This window comes from Leptonychotes weddellii, chromosome 4 (assembly GCF_054177405.1).
Source record: "Leptonychotes weddellii isolate Sample4059 chromosome 4, ASM5417740v2, whole genome shotgun sequence".
NCBI lineage: Eukaryota > Metazoa > Chordata > Mammalia > Carnivora > Phocidae > Leptonychotes > Leptonychotes weddellii.
Genome location: NC_138372.1, coordinates 18,850,817 through 18,866,513, shown reverse-complemented (window position 1 = coordinate 18,866,513; position 15,697 = coordinate 18,850,817). Strand labels below are relative to the sequence as shown.

Here is a 15,697-nt window from a genome sequence, read left to right as displayed (position 1 = left end):
GTAACATTGAGGAATTATTGTTATTTTCGTATTGACAATGCTACTGGGCTCATATTTTAAAAGTCATTGTTGGGGCACCTGGGTGGCTCAGTTGGTTAAGTCTCTGACTCTTGATTTTGGCTCAGGTCATGATCTCAGGGATCATGGAGCCTGCTTGGGAGTCTCTCTCTCCCTCTCCCTCTGCCCCTCCCCACTCACTCTCTCTAAATAAATATATAAATAAATTAATTAACTAAATAAAATAAAAGTCATTGTCTTAGGAGCACCTGGCTGCTCAGTCGGTGGAGCATGCAAGCCTTGATCTTGGAGTTGTGAGTTCGAGCCCCATGTTGGGTGTAGAGCTTACTTAAAAATAAAATCTTTAAAAAAAAAAGTCATTGTCTTAGAAATCCATACTGAAGTACTGATTTATTTACTAATGGTATAAATAACTTGGATTTGATTTAAAATGACCAGAAGAATAGAAGAGAAAGAAGTGGTAGGGCAGAGATAGAACACTAACCACACACCGATGTCTGTTGGAGATGAGTGTTTGAGTTCATGGACATTCATTGTATTGTTCTATTTTACTTACGTGTGAAATTTTCCATAATAAAAAAAGTAAAAGAAAGAAAAAATTCAAAAGGAAATGCTTATTGGATTTGGCAAGATGGAAACCAGTAGCCTGACAAGGGAAATCTCAATAAATGAAGCCAGATTGGAGGGGGTTGAGGAGTGTATGGGACACATCGAGTCTAGACTGCACTTTTAAGTTCGTCGTGTTAGGGAGAGGAGATTGAGGCAGTAACTGCAGGAGGTAAAAGTCAAGGGCTTCTGTGATAGGCAGAATTCTAAGATGGCCCCCAAGATTCCTGCCTCCTGGTGTTCATGCCTTGTATAATCCCCTCCCCTTGAATGTGGGCAGAAACTATCATGGAACATCACACCTGTGATTAGGTTACATTATATGGCAAAGGTGAAGGATTTTGCAGATACAATTAAAGTCCCTAATTGGTTGACTTGGAGTTAATCGTAAGGCAGAGTATCCTGGTGGGCCTGACCTAATCAGGTGAGTCCTTAAAAGAAAGAGATTCTACTCCTGGCCTTGAAGAAGCAAACTGCCATGCTGTGAAGAGGGCCACATGGCAGAGAACAGCTGGTGGCTGCTAGGAGCTGAGAATGACTCCCAGGTGACAGAAGAAAGTGGGCACCTCAGCCCTACTACTGCAAGGAGCTGAATTCTGCCACCAATTAGTGAGCCTGGAAGAGGAGCCCGAGCCTCAGAAGAGATCACAGCCTTGCCCAACTCTTTGTTTTCAGCCTGGTGAGACCCTGGGCAGAGAGCCCAACGAAAGCATGCTGGACTTCTGGGCAGAGGGCCCAACGAAAGCATGCTGGACTTCTGACCCACAGAAACCGTGGCACAGTCTGTGTTGTTCTAAGCCACTGAGTTTGGGGATGTGTGTGGGTGTGTGGAATAGAAAACCAATACAGATGTCTGTTTTGTTTTATTGAGGAAGATATTAGAGATGGTCCTACGCTGTTGGGAAATGACCCAGTAGGGAAGGAAACACTTTGAGAAAGTAAAAGGGGTAAAGATTCAGAGTCAAACGCCCTGGGGAGAAGCAGGGGCAGCTTGTCCGGAGCGTGCCCAAGCAGGTGGGTTTGCATACATAGTTGGTGGAAGATGAAACTGTGTCGGTGTGAGAGAGGGCTTTAATTGTCTGAGTAAAGAGCGAGGCAAGGTTGCCCAATGAGAATCTATCTAGGAAAGGAGGTAGGGAATCTGAGGAAAAAGGAAAAGGAATGCAATAATCATCTCAAGAGAGTGGAGAAGAAGGAATTCGTTCTTATTAGAAAAACAGTAGAATTTTCCATTTTGGGTTCATTGGATGTTTGAGAATAGGAAACCAGTCAGCCTCGTTGTAGAAATTTGAGCACAGGTACCAAGATGGCTTTTGCCAAGTAAGCAAGACGAAGTGAAAGAGGGGCTAAGGAGTTCATATTTGCAGGGACGTGATTATAATAATGAACCATAGAATCTAGAAGAGATCCAAAGAGAAATAAATTTGAAGGAAGTTAATGGGAACTGAGTTTAGTGACTTAGACACCTCCGTGTGACGCGAGCATTATTAAGCAGGCGTGTATCGTTAAGAGAAGGCTAACGTGCTGTAACAAAGATATCGCCAAATACACAGACTTAACAGGATTTTTTTTTTCACGTAACAATCCTGAGATAAGTGGTCCAGATTGTTGGGGCCACTGTGCTCCCGGCAGCCGTTCAGTGACCAGGTCCCTTCCGTCTTGTTGCTCTGACATCCCCCAAGGTGTTGTCTTCATCTTCATTGTCAAAACAGGGTCCACGTTCAGCCCCGAGGGAGGGTAACAGACATGAAAGAGAAAGCAGCTGAAATTTCAAGGTGTGTGTTCAGAGGTGCCGCACATCACTTCTGTTCACATGTGTCGACAGTTGCCCATGATAAAGGCTCACTCAGCCACACGGGGGAAATGCAGCTGCTACCTGGGCAGCTAGATAACTGTACTAAATGCCAAAGAAGGAGAGAAGAGGTTTTGGTGGACATGCAGCAGTCTTTACCATAGCGGGTATTTTAGAAAACAAACATGGTGATTGTCATAGGTGAAATCATAATTTAATAATTCCCCTTATTTGAACATTACCTGTTATAGCCAATTTTTATGTACTATAATCAGTTTACCAATTTTACATAAGTCTTTGGGAATGAAGTTTCTGGCAAGCATCTTCCTCAAAACATCTTCCTAAAAAGAGCAGACAAGCTGATAATGAATAACCAGGCAAAATCTAAGTGAAGTGAGAGATGGAAGCCAAGCTATGGAGGTCATTTGCCCACTGGATACACAGGGACTTTGGATTTGTTTGGTCTCACAAAACCCAGGATCTAACCAAGAACGAGAATCTTATACGAGACCCCAAAGGGCCACACTCTCAGTGCAAGGGTGAACCAGAAGAAACTGCTCCTGTACCCCCAGGGGACTGCAAGAAGCCCGCCACAGGGTCACAAAGAGCAGGAGAGGAAAATCCCATCTCCGAAGAGCTGCATCCTGGAGCTGTACCTTATGCAGAACTGCATGCCGAATTCACATCACCTACTGCAGTCTACAAATATTCAGACTGTAAATTTAGTTTAAAATGATCCTGAGCTTCTAAAGCCCCTAGCACCTGCTAGAAGCAAATGCAAATGTCCTCTGGAGGAATGCACCATCATCCTAAGCCTCAAGAATTTCAACAAATTATGTTTTAAAAAAATGTGAACTGTTGGGGTGCCTGGATGGCTTAGTTAAGCATCTGACTTCGGCTCAGGTCATGATCTCGGGGTCCTTGGATCCAGCCCCGCATGTTGCCCGGAATCATGGTCAGGCTCCGCACTCAGTGGGTAGTCTGCTCCTCCCTCTCCTTCTGCCCCTCTCTCCCTGCTCATTTTCTCTCTTTCTCAAATAAATAAATAAAATCTTTTTTTTAATGTGCACTGTTAACCACACAAGCAAGGGAACAAGCTACTGTGAGTGACCATAAAGGAAAAGATAGATACATTTAATTATGTAAAAATTTAGAAATTCCATAAAGATAATAAAAAGACAAGCCATGCAATGGAGTAATACTTGAACATATACAACAGCTAATGGAATCTTATCTGGAATATCTAAAGAACTCCAGAAATTAACAAGAAGAAGACAAACCCGCCCAATAGAAACATGGGCAAAGAAATTCAATATACACTTCACCAAAAAAAGGAAATCCAAATGGCCAATAAATATATGGAAAAGTCCTTAACTGCATTAAAAAAATCAGGAAAGTGCAAAAACTATAATGAAATACCGTATGCAAGGCTGTTGGGTAAAATTTAAAAATCTGGCAAGACCAAGAGTGACAAGGATATGGTGCAACAGGAACTCTCACAGAGTTGGTGAATGTTAGCCTCACTACTTTGGGGAAAGGGTGGCATTTTCCAGTACAGTGGTGTAAACACTCATACCCTGTGACCCAGCAACATGACTACTGGGAAAATGCCCTAAGAAGTGCATGCACTGTATCCCAGGAGACATGCGCAAAAATGTTCAGAGAAGAATGATTTATGTAGCCCCGAACTGAAAACAATCAAAATGCCTATCAATAGTAAAGTGGATAAATAAATGTTGTTATAATTCCACCATGGAATACTAAACAGCAATGAAAATAAACAAACTAAAACCTCACAACAACATAGATTAATGTTATAAACCTAATGCTGAGCAAAAGAAGCAAAACAGAAAAGATACGCGGGGAATTATTCCATCTACGGAAAGATCAAAAAAAGAAAAAGTCCAAGGACGCCTGGGTGGCTCAGTCGTTAAGCGTCTGCCTTCGGCTCAGGTCCTGATCCCAGGGTCCTGGGATCGAGTCCCGCCTCGGGCTCCCTGCTCGGCGTGGAGCCTGCTTCTCCCTCTCCCATTCCCCCTGCTGTGTTCCCTCTCTCACTGTGTCTCTCTCTGTCAAATAAATAAATAAAATCTTAAAAAAAAGAAAAAGTCCAAACTGTATCCCTTATGGATGGATAAACTATAAAGAACGATACAACTATAACACTAGCCAGAGGTTACCATAAAAATGCAGGAATGATTACCCTTGAGAGGAAAGGAGGGGATGTGATTGAAAAGGGGTGCTTGTGGATTCTGGTGGGGCTGGCAATACTTAATTTCTTGACTTGGGTGGTGATTACATGGATGTTTGCTTTATAACTGTACGTTATATCCTGCAATTATATTTTGTGCACCTTTCTGTACATGAGTTGTTTTTTTTTTTAAGATTTTATTTATTTATTTGACAGAGAGAGACACAGCGAGAGAGGGAACACAAGCAGGGGGAGTGGGAGAGGGAGAAGCAGGCTTCCTGCTGAGCAGGGAAGTCCTGATGCCGGACTCGATCCCAGGACCCCGGGATCATGACCTGAGCCGAAGGCAGACGCTTAACGACTGAGCCACCCAGGCGCCCCTGTACATGAGTTATATTTCACAATCAAGTTTTTCTAAACAGAAAGCAGATATTATGACAAACTTTAAGCCAATATATTTGAAAATTTAGGCAATATGGACAAATTTCTAGAAAACTTTCCAAAACTGAATGAAAAAAAAAAAGATATCTGAATAGTTCCATAACTAGTAATCTAGTGCTATGTAACGATTATGACAAACTTAGCAACTTAAGTTATATACAAGTCACGCCAGACCCAAACTCCGATCTACTGCTATGGACCCTACGGACCGCTTCCAAAAGGTGTTGCGGGGAGGGAGAAACCCAGATCAAACTATTCTCGAGGGCCAGTGGCCGCTGTCCTTCCCTCCAGGAAGAGAGCTGGCCCCAGGGGCTGGAGAGGGAGGGAGGAAAGGCTGGGAGGACTCAGGGTCAGGGGTTACTCTAACTGTCCCAGTCTAGCCCCCACCACCCTCCAGAGGACCCACCAACAGGCTTCTGATCCTACTGGTCCTCTAAGGGCAGGGTTTCTCTCTGGCTCTACCTGCTTCACCTTCCTTTTGCCCATAGCCAGCACCGAAGCTGGAGGATCCATTCATAACTCACCCAAGGAGGGTGAAAATCCTCCACTTACTTTACCGCTGGGTCTGGAGGAAGGCGGTGCCCCAGATGGCCCCACCCCACCTCGGGCCCTCTCCAGATTCCTCCCTATCTCTGTTTAATAGCGGCCTCCATCTCCTTTTCATAGTCAAGGACAACCCCCTAGCCAACACCAAAACCCACTTCATGATCCTTTTCTCAGTGGCCGGTGACAGTCTCAGCTTCCACTTCAGAGGAATCACTTTTGCATCTCTCTCTCTTTTTTTTTTTAAGATTTATTTATTTAGGGGCACCCGGGTGGCTCAGTTGGTTAAACGTCTGCCTTCGCCTCAGGTCATGATCCTGGAGTCCCTGGATCGAGTTCCGCATCGGGCTCCCTGCTCAGAGGGGAGCCTGCTTCTCTTTCTCCCTCTGCTTCTCCCCCCAGCTTGTGCTCTCTGTCTCTCTCCCAAATAAATAAAATCTTTAAAAAAAAAAAAAAGATTTATTTATTTATTTGAGAAAGAGCACACGCACGAGCAGGGGGAGGGACAGAGGGAGAGAGAGAGAAAAATCTCCAAGCAGACTCCCCACTGAGCGCGGAGCCCCAGGCATGACGACGCAGGGCTGATCCCAGGACCCTGAGATCATGACCTGAGCCGAAACCAAGAGCCTGCTGCTTAACCCACTAAGCCACCAAGGTGCCCCCACTTGTGCATCTCTTGATAGACCCGGTCCTTCCCCTGGGTACTAAGTATGGACCACTCCGACCTCCCCCAACTGGCTCCCAGCCCCACATATCTGACTCCAGGAGAGCTAGCATCCCGAGTTGTTACTAGCTCAGCGCACACTCCACAACCTGCAGACCGGCGGGCCCCACAAGGTGGTGTCTCTCAGCTCACGCCACAGCAGTAGAAACTTCCACCAGGCTTTACGGCCACCTAGTCCCGGGTGATGGGCACAAGGAAAGACCACTGCATCCCCCGGGCACTGGCCTATTGGTGCACGTCTTTGGTCCTCACAGAAACATGAACTTCTTCGTGGGAGACAAGCTGTGTTAGATAATGTCAGCAAGGGGCATTCAGTGAGTTTGTGAATGGAGGTGCAGAGAGAGCAGAGGAGGGTGAGACAGCAAACCCAGTCCTGCAATAAGGATCTGCTGCCAGTGGGCAAACTGCTGTCCCTCCATCGACTAGGTTCTTGACCAGCTGTGGCTCATGGGAGACGCAGAACTCAGGACATCGCCGTTTAACAGTTTGTCCTCTTCTTGGGAAGCAGATGGGATTAACAAACTGTGACTTTAAGCAAGTTATAGCAGAAGATAAATTATACATATTGCATCAAGGGGAAAAGAACATGTGATGTTTGCAAAATTCTTACGGGAATTTGTCCTTGTCCTGGAAAAAAAAAAAATGCTGGCTTGCTGTTTAACATTTCTATTAGAAAGTTGAAGCTCTTTGTGCTTCAAATAAGGGAAGAAAGTCATGCTGGGATGTCACCTCTGAAGCTGCCTCAAATGGGGAGGAGTCACGACCCAGCTCTGCCCAGTTCTGTCCCCAGGGGATAATAGGCAAATGTTGCTCAGCATTATCCTAGATCAGAATAATGGGACAGGAAAAAGCCCGTGAATGGTCTGTAGCTCTTGTCCTAAAATATAAGTCTCATTGCAATTAGCAGTATCAAAGGTAAGGCCCAGCTGAGGTTGAGAGATCTTGAATTTGTTCAAGTCCCAAAAACAGAGAAGGGAAGATGGGATTAAGAGCTTCCTTCCTTCCTTTTTTTTTTTTAAGATTTTATTCATTTATTTATTTATTTGAGAGAGAGAGAGAAGAGTGAGAAACAGCATGAGAGGGGAGAGGGGAGAGGGTCAGAGGGAGAAGCAGACTCCCCGCTAAGCCGGGAGCCCGATGTGGGACTCGATCCCAGGACCCCGGGATCATGACCTGAGCCGAAGGCAGGTGCTTAACCGACTGAGCCACCCAGGCGCCCCTAAGAGCTTCCTTTCAAGGGGAGTTCTTTGGAGGACAGTCACCCGGGAAAAGCGCTCTCTCGCCACCTGGGCCTGTTCTGACCCCAGAGGACCTCCTCATGGCCCATCCTCCGATGTCTCTCCTTCCAAGGCCCTGCCCACCGGGCCCAACCCCTGGCCACCACCCAGAGCTGACACAGAGCCTGACCTCAGGCCGCTTCTCCGTCCATGCCAAATGGACAACAAGATGTAGTACTGGGAGTTCTGGAAGGGCTGCCCGTCCCTGGCGTTGCCGGCAACAGGCAACAGTGCCGCAGCAATCGATTTCTGGCTGGGGCCGGTTGCTTGCGGAGCCATCTGTTAACAGGCTGTGGAGAGAGCTCAGAATTGTCTGAGAAATGACCTCGAAGGCTCATCCTGGGTTGCCTGGCAACTAGCAAGCCGGGACCGCTGGCTCCCTGTCCCTGACGGAGGGGCTGTGCCCGAACTCAACCTCCTGTGGGATGAGGGTGAGGGGGGGCACAGGCTCCCCCTCCACCCCCCGCCCGCCCCCCACCCATCCCCCAGCTTCCAGGCCATCACTTTCCCAGATAGCTGACACTTAAGTACCCATTGCTTAGCGTTCATTCCCCTCACTCCATCGCCCCCAAGGTCATTCTCATACTCGCCTTTGGAAAGGGAGAACATGGCAGGGGAACAGGGTCCCTCTGCCCCTGGTGTCTTCAGCCTCACACAGGGACCCCATGCCCCCTGGCACTCTGCCTGTGAGCCCCAGCCTTCACTGAGTATTGCTGCCCGGGTCCCCCGAGCTCTCTGCTTGGCCCGGGCTCAAGCGAGCGTTTGATCTTTGGGCAACTGGTCGTGGGACCTGCGGCTGAGGTGTGAGGGAAGGGAGGGGTGGCTGGAAGCCCGGGAAGGGACCCTGCGGAATGAGATGCCTGCTCAGCGGCTTGCCCAGGCTTCAGGACGTGCCTGGGCCTAGCCCTTCTCCCATGTGTGCCTTCTCCCCTTGACGACAGATGCTGCTGGGCGCACCTGACTTTGTGGCAAGGTCAGACAGCACTCAGCTCTCATCACATGGTCCCCAGGTGCCTCGTGTCAGGCTTTCAGTCTCCCCCCGGGCCCCAACAGCTTATGAAAGGCCTGAGCTGTTTCTCAGAAGGAGAATAGTGGCTTGCCAAAGAGGGCACCGCTTTGCACTAAAATCCTGGCTCCTGAGCTGAGATTTGCCTCCTGGGGCTTGTCCCAGGCTCCATGAGAGCTCTCAATATGCCATAGACACTCAGATTTCAGAGGACTCCAGCTTTGGAGCAACTGCCATGTGTAAGAGCAGCTGGCCTCCACCCCCCACCACCATCCAAGACCCTAGGGGACACAGCTGCTTCCAGGGAGAGACCTGCACACCATCTGCCTCGGGGGGCGGGGGGAGATGCGGATTCCCGGAAGGCCAGACTCTTGACCCCTCCTCTCAAGCCCCCTCCTCCCTGTTGTGTTAGGCCCCTGAGTTCTACCTGCCTTTACTTCCACCCAAAGGTTCAGAATGGACTCCTGATTTTCTTAAGACTTGCAAGAAGAAGGAGAATGATAGGCTGTGCTCCCACTTGAGCGTACGTCAGAAGCCTCTGGGTGAGCAGCTTGCTTAAAATAGAATTGCCCAGGCCCCAACTCTAGAGAGCCTAAATCAGCAGGACTGAAGTGGGACTTGGAACCCTGTATTCTACCCAAGCTCCCCACCCTATGATTCTGATTCAGGTATTCTGCCATCTATATTTGTGGAGTGCCTCGGGGTCAGGCAAGCCTGGGTCCAAATCCCAGTTCTGTTCCTGTGTGAGTTTGGAATCAGTTCAGTTAGGAGTGATGGATATCCAAAATAACAGGGGTCTTGGGGAACTTGGCTGGTGCGACCCTTGATCTCGGGGTCATGAGTTCAAGCCCCACGTTGGGTGTAGACTGTAGACTTTACTTAAAAAAATAAATAAAATCTTTAAAAAAAATTGAAAAGGGGGTCTAAATAAGACAGAAGTTTACTTAAACTTCTGTCATGTGAATGTCTGGAAATGTAAGTCCAAGATGGTATGGTGGTACCACAATCATTAAGGACCTAGATTTTTGCTCCAAAATCCTCCACATTTGGCTTTTGCCTGATGGTCCAAAATGGCTGCTCCGGCTCCAGCCATCATGCCTATGTTTCATCTAGCAGGAAAGAGGAAAGAGGAGGAGAAAGGCACAATCTTTCCACTTAAGGGTAGTTCCTGAAAGTTGTGCATACCACTTCTACTTACATTCCACTGGTCATAAGGCTAGATGTGCTAGAAGGGAGGAGAGAAAATGTAGATATTTATTTGAGTGTTGGTAAATGGTGGTTTAAGGCACAGAAAGAGTGTCCAAAGGAGCTGAAACAGAGGGAGAGGGTGGTGGAAGTGAAAGATAAAATCAGCTAACATCAATTGTATACGTACTGAATGCCTGTCACCATTCTAAGCACTTCTCATGTAACCATGAGTTGAATTCTTCCAACAATCCTGTGAGGTAGGTCCTACTACTCCTTGGTTGTCACACACCCACCCCCAAACCACACGGATTGAGAGATTAGCCTTGCCTGCTTACTCCCTGACTGACTCTGAGTGAGTTCAGTGCCAGCAAAAGGGAATAGGAGAACCATATGTGCTTAGCTGAGACCAGACACAATTTACCACACCCTCCTTCTCCCCAGACCGGGGTACATCACCCCCCAAAACCTTGAAAATTCAGACCTCTGCCAGCCAGGAAGAAAGTGTACATGTCTTCTTGACGTCTCTAAACTACGTGTCAGCCGGGGTGCCCCCTAAGACTAAAGTTTTGCTCAAACCCCATCTTGTGCTCTGTGGACATGTTAAGGGTTTCTAGTTCTGGCTTCTTCTTTCTGCTGAAGTGTTTTGTCTGCAGGTATTTGGAACCTGGAGCAATTGCTGGGCTCCAGCACCTCCAGGGAAATTTGCTGTGGGCACAGTGCTGGGCACAAAGTAGATGCTCAGTAAATGCTTGTTGAAAAATAATAACCGTCATTTGAATAAGTGTTCACCATGTGCCAGGCACTGTGCTAAGAGCTTTACTAATATGCCTTTTCTGGTATAGATGTTCATTTTACCAAAGAAGGCACTGAGCCTCACAAAGGGAGGGTACTTGCCAAAGGTGTCACACCTGGTATTTTTGTGGCAGAAAAATTTGAAGCCACAAATTTTTCATCATAATGCTCAGATGTCTACAGCCTGGAAGAGCCACCCTTCTCTACTCACACGTATCACGGATGTCCCAGGAGCTTGGGGGCAAGGCTGCTGGTTCTGTGGACAGACCCCTGCAAGAATGAGTTCTGTGTGGGCTTCTGAGGATTCGAACCACTGCTGGATACTCCTGACCATCTTCTCTGTCTCCTCCCCCGGCTCCCCAGCCCCCGACCTGAGTGATCCTGCACAGCACAGAACAGAGGCCATTTTTACTGTGGAGCAAGGGAGCGAAGGACAGGCCTTTCATCCACAGGGCACCTGGAAACAATTTCTAGAAAAGCAACATAGTACAGAGTTGAGAGGCTGGACTCCAGCTTGACACTCCTCTGCTTCCTGACCTTGGCCAGGCTAGTAAGGATTAAATGAGTTAATACACGTCATATAAAGCACCGAGAAAGGGACCAGCATGCTATCAACAGTCTCCCAGGGTCCAGCCATCATTATGACTATTTTGGCTAAAATCGGTACCAGTGGAAGCCAACCAGCTGGAGAGGACTGAGTTCTGGCCCCTCTTCCTTCTTTTTATACATAATAAAAATAAAACTTCCTTTTAAATAGGAAGTGATACATTATCAACTGGTAGAAAGTGTAAAAATTCAGATTAAAAAAAAAGTCACCTACAATCCCACTCTCCAAAGATCATCTTTCTATTCTTCTTTTTAACGAGCATCATGGTGATCTGGGTGCTGTTTGTTTTCTGCCCCAGAGGGATCTGTGGTCCTCCCAGCCCCATCAGCCTCTGAGTCAGCCTGGTCCCAAACAGTCACTTGAGCCTCCAGCTTTCCTCATGGTGGGGGTGAAGTTTCAGAGACAAGAGAAAGAGGCTGAGGAGCAGGTGGGCAAGTGCCTCCAGCTCATCCTCGGCCACCTGGAGAATTTTATGAACAAAGTGTTTCTGTGACTTTTTTTTTTCTTTTCCGTGATTTTTAAAAGGCAAATCAGAACTGCCACCCCTGCTTACAATCTTTCAAAAGCTTCTTGTTGCACTTAGCCAAAGGCCAAGATCTCCAATGCCGAGACCTGGTGGCCTGAGTCTGAATCCTGAATCCAAATTATTTATTTATTTATTTATTAAAAATTTTATTTATTTGACAGAGAGAGCACTAGCAGAGGGAGAGAGAGGGAGAAGCAGGCTCCCTGCTGAGCAAGGAGCCTGATGCGGGACTCGATTCCAGGACCCTGGGATCATGACCTGGGCCGAAGGCAGCCACTAAACCGACCGAGCCACCCAGGCGTCCCTCCAAGTTATTTAAACTTCTCTGTGCCTCTGTTTCTTCATCTATAAAATGGGCACAATGAAATCTGTGTCCTAGAACTGTTAATGAGGTGAAATGTGCTACGTGCTTAGGACAGCACCTGGCCTGTGGAAAGCCGTTGGTAAATGGCAGTAACTATTACTATTATAATTTTCTCCTTTCTTCCCTTTGCCATCTACCCAAGGACACACACGCCCACAGCCTGACTGCGGAGCCCCCACTTTTAAGCCCTAAGTACCCCCTCTACATGGCCTCTGACAGCATCCAAAATCGAAAGGGCAGAGCAAGCTTTCTCAGATGTCTTTCTGGTTTTATGAGGGATGGTGGTTTTTCCAGAGCCGCCTTCTGTCTCATCGAGCAGAACGGGGTCCCACACCTGCCCCTCAAAGACTAACTGATAGAGAGGAATGAGAACGCCCTGGTTACAGAACGCCTGAATGAAATCGGGCTTCCGTTAGCTTTGACCGCTTCTCAAACTCCAGGTGCGTCAGAATCAGCCGGAGCGTTAGTTAAAACTCAGATTTCTGGGCCCCACCCCCCAGGCTTGATGAGGTAGGCCTGAGGGGGGGTCAGGAATTTGCATTCTCACCAGTTTCCAGATGCTGCTGGTCCGGGGACCACACTTGGAGAATCTTGGCACAGAGAAGGATCCGTGTGGGCCCCCAGATGTAACCCAGTGTCCACCTGCCGTCTCGGCCCCTGGAGACTGAGACAGGTGTGTGCAAACCCTGTGGCCATGGCCGTGCAAAGGCCTCCTGGAGATTTCTGCCGGTCCTCAGGGCGGATGTTCTCATGGCCACTGTCCTGCTTCTGCTGATTTCTTGCAGCCGTTGCCTTTATTCCTACCCTGGAATTGACCCAAATGAGAGAAAAGGGATGAGAATATTTTCCCCGGCTCCCGGAGCAGTCGTGGGTACAGGCTGTTGTATGACTTACTGATGACAAGCACACCACGGAAAGTAGCTCAAGAGACATTCTGTTCCTAAAAGCCCCGCGCCACCTGACCCGGGGTTTCTGTGTTCTCACAGGTCCTTTACTCCATGCAGGGCCAGCCAGCTCCTGTCCCTTCCTCCTCTCCTACATCCACCACCCCCCACCCCAGCTGCCTCTGAGGCAACCAGAACGAGCAGCTCCCTCCACCCCAATTCCCCTCTGTCAGGCCTGTGGCCAAACCCCCACCCCCACCCCTGCACAGAGGACCCAGGGCAGAAGAGTCATCTTGTGGGATAGTGTGAGGGAGGACAATGAGGCTGAGCACCCCCTGCTGGGGAAAAGGGGTACTTCTTATCTTAGCGAACCCTGAGGGTGGACAGGCAACAGACAAGGCTTGGGTCTGGGTCCATCCCTGGGAGTTTGGGTGGGGGTGCATGGGGGCTAGGCTGGGACTCTGCCTGCCTCCTCATGAGCTGGAGTGGGGACTGGGTTTCCCTTCTGAGCTATCCTGGTCCTGAGATGATTCTAGGAACACCGGTGGGGGGGATGCTGGGACTTCTGCAAAAGTATGACAGGGGATCTCCCCCTCTTCTCCTTCAGCTCTCAAAACCACCCACAACAGGCTCCTGAAAGGAGTCTCTGAAGCTTTTGAGCCTCAGAGGCAGAGAACCTGCGAGCCCGGCAGAGGAACCTGTGAAGGCCTCCAGAGGCATCGGTTTGAAGGACAGCGTTTTAGAAAACTCTAGAAGGACAGTGTCTTTCTAATGCAGCTTGATTTTACCTCCCCAGGTTCTGGAAAAGTGGCTGTGTCCTTCACTGTGAACTTTGAGGGTGTTTAGGCAGGTCCTGACACGGGGAGGACTCTTGGCTGTCAGCTTATTCTGAAATTTGAATTTCCGATGCACCTGGAGGAGTCCAGAAGGGGACCATTGTTATTTATAACCACAGCTTCCTTCTCAAGAGAGTAAATCCTGCTTCATTAAATAAAAGGCCCCTTTGTTCTGAGGCCTCTTTTTGGGTCTGGTCCGGCAGAGACAGCCTGGTAGCCAGTGGGGGGGAGAAGGCGGGGCTGGGAGGCCCAAGTGCCCCCACTGCTGGGTGTCACGTGAGGATTGGGAGCCCCTGGGGCATCGTGGTGGCAGGAGCTGTGCAGGCGGCCGGGTGGAAGATAAGGGGCTGAGGGGCTGGCGGCTGGGAGGGGTGGGGGCGGGGGGGGGGATGCCTGGTGGCCACAGCCTTTTAAGAACAGGAATGTCCCAGTGCCACTTTCAGTCATGTGCTGAGCAGCGCAACAACTTCCTCAAACTGACACATCTTCTGTGAAATTCGGCTCACAGAGCAGCCTGGTATTCCTGGTTTCTTGGGAGAAGAAATGGGCTGCATCCTATGTTTGCGTCAATTCCAGGGCAGAAATAAAGGGAACAGCTGCTAGAATTCAGCAGCAGCAGGAAGGCAGAGCCACACAATTGAAGCCTGAGACTTTGCAGAAGTCGTGTGGAGGGTGAGGGATGGGGTCTGAGCCAACCTTATTTCAAGCTGGGAGCCTCCAGCTAAGCCTGGCTTCCGCCCGGGGTTTGCCCCCTGCTTCCTCCCTAAAAGAAGCCCCTTTTGTTCAGGTGTGAGGGCGGTGTGCCCACCTCCAGGGGATGAGGACTGGTCCGCGTGTGTCCCCACTCCCCTCTGCGGTGACTGGGTCGGTACATACGTGACCCTGTTCTGGCCAATGAGACAGAAGGGGAGGTGGGTTGGGGGCTTCTGGGAAGGATTTCCCTCTCTAATAAAAGCAGAGCTCGCCCTTTGAAGGCAAGCCCTGCCCCAGCTTTCCTTTTCCTGGGCTGCTGTCTGCAGCAGAGGGGCCTAGTCGATAAAAGGGGGGAGGCTCCAGAGTCGGGGTAAAAGCAGGACTTTGCATCTAATGAGCCGTGCGGTCCTGAATGAGTTACCCCGTCTTCCTCCTCTGCAAAATGACAGTCGGAATGGCACCTTCCTCATAGGGTTGTTGTGAAGATCAAGTGAGTGAGCACACCTAAAATGTCTGCATAGTTCGGACACGTGGTGAGCACTCGATACATGAGAGCTATTATTACTATTTTTGTCATCTGTGGATATGATGCTTGGAGCTATGGTACCATCTTTCAGCCATGAAGGAGGGACCCTGACACGGAAGATGGGAGGGCAGAGAGAAGGAAGGGTATTAATTCAAATTGGCTTACCTCAAGACCTCTTAAGAGAATAAAATCCCCAACTTTTCAGGCAGATTTTAGTTGAGTGTTGTTACTTGCAGCATAAAGCATCCTAGCCAATTCATATATAAAAGCTGGATGCCCATTATTGATTTAGAATGAGAAATAAAACCACTTGGTCTGAGAGACACTCATACGTATTGATGAGAATATTCACCTTGGAGGCAGACCATGGCATTGACTGCTAGTTATTCTCAAATATTTTGTTTCTCCTTCTTTCTTTAATAAGAAGAACTGCCATATTTTAACTGGGTACATGCTACTTGGCTAGAAACTACATTTCCCAGGCCACTCACGCTGATGGTTGGCAGGTGACCTCAGTTTCTTATCTCACAGGCCTCTCTGTAGGGCTGTTTGTGTGTCCTCACAACACGGTGGCTGGTTTCCCCAGAGTAAGTGACCCAGGAGAGAAGGCTGAAGCTGTGATGTCATTTACAACAGAGCCTCAAGAATCATATGCCGTCTCTCCTGCCATATCCTACTGGTCA

At 48.7% G+C, this 15,697-nt stretch overlaps 2 long non-coding RNA genes across 2 annotated transcripts in view; one reads left to right on the top strand and one right to left on the bottom strand.

The window, feature by feature from the left end:
- LOC145721212 (uncharacterized) overlaps positions 1–15,697 on the top strand; it is a 229,064-nt gene that overhangs the window by 81,616 nt on the left and 131,751 nt on the right. The window lies entirely within an intron of this gene.
- LOC145721211 (uncharacterized) lies at positions 10,409–13,168 on the bottom strand. Its single transcript, XR_014144751.1, has 3 exons — positions 12,970–13,168; positions 12,623–12,880; positions 10,409–11,645 (listed from the first exon to the last, which is right to left on the bottom strand). It is a non-coding gene; the product is annotated as an uncharacterized LOC145721211 (long non-coding RNA).